At 37.2% G+C, this 661-nt stretch overlaps 1 protein-coding gene across 1 annotated transcript in view; it reads left to right on the top strand.

The window, feature by feature from the left end:
* Nucleotides 1–419: 419 nt before the first annotated feature.
* abca1b (ATP-binding cassette, sub-family A (ABC1), member 1B) overlaps nt 420–661 on the top strand; it is a 52211-nt gene continuing 51969 nt past the window's right edge. Inside the window, exon 1 of the mRNA XM_056383230.1 lies at nt 420–528. The gene's annotated coding sequence lies outside the window, so the exon portion shown is untranslated. The remainder of the gene's footprint in view (nt 529–661) is intronic.

Genomic DNA, 661 nt, shown 5'->3' with positions numbered 1-661 from the left:
CGGTTTTCATTTTAGAATTCTGAGTTTAAAAAAATAGTAGTAATAGTATGAACAGGTAAATCAACCATCTTGAAACTAAATAAATAAATAAATATAATATGAGTAAACAGATAAATAAAATAAGCTAACTGTTTAATATTACCGTGTATGAGAATAAAGTTAGTAATTACACTGCTGTCTGTTCTCATTAACTTAGAGCATTTTTACCCTTTAACTCCCTCAAAGATTCAGTTTCAAATCAGTCAAAAGATGAAGTAGCTGGAAAAACTGAAAAAAATCTACATTCGTGTTTATTTAATTTTTATTGTCTCAAAGTCTTTGATCTGCATGAAAAAACAAATACAGTTCATCATGAGATATTCAAAGTCGAAACTGTTTTATTTTGAAGTTACAGAGCGGAAGTGGTGTGGTGGTTGATTATTGCTGACTGACTCCGTTGAGGTCTAGTCCAGCGGCTGCAGCTCGGTGCGGAGCAGATGTTGCTGAGTGAAGGTGGAGGGGGAGGCTGAACCGCAGCACCGACACACGGTATGTACCTTCACTTCACCTGGCTCACCTGTGTGTGTACCTCTGTGTGTGTTCACCTGTGTGTGTGTCTGTGTGTTTTAGCTGCTTTAAACCTGATGTAAAGTGAGTCTCGGTGAAAATGTTTCGTCGTGTT

Source organism: Seriola aureovittata, chromosome 8 (genome assembly GCF_021018895.1).
Source record: "Seriola aureovittata isolate HTS-2021-v1 ecotype China chromosome 8, ASM2101889v1, whole genome shotgun sequence".
NCBI classification, from domain to species: Eukaryota; Metazoa; Chordata; class Actinopteri; order Carangiformes; family Carangidae; genus Seriola; species Seriola aureovittata.
The sequence above is the reverse complement of the archived record's forward strand: the minus strand, read 5'-3'. Positions and strand labels throughout refer to the sequence as shown.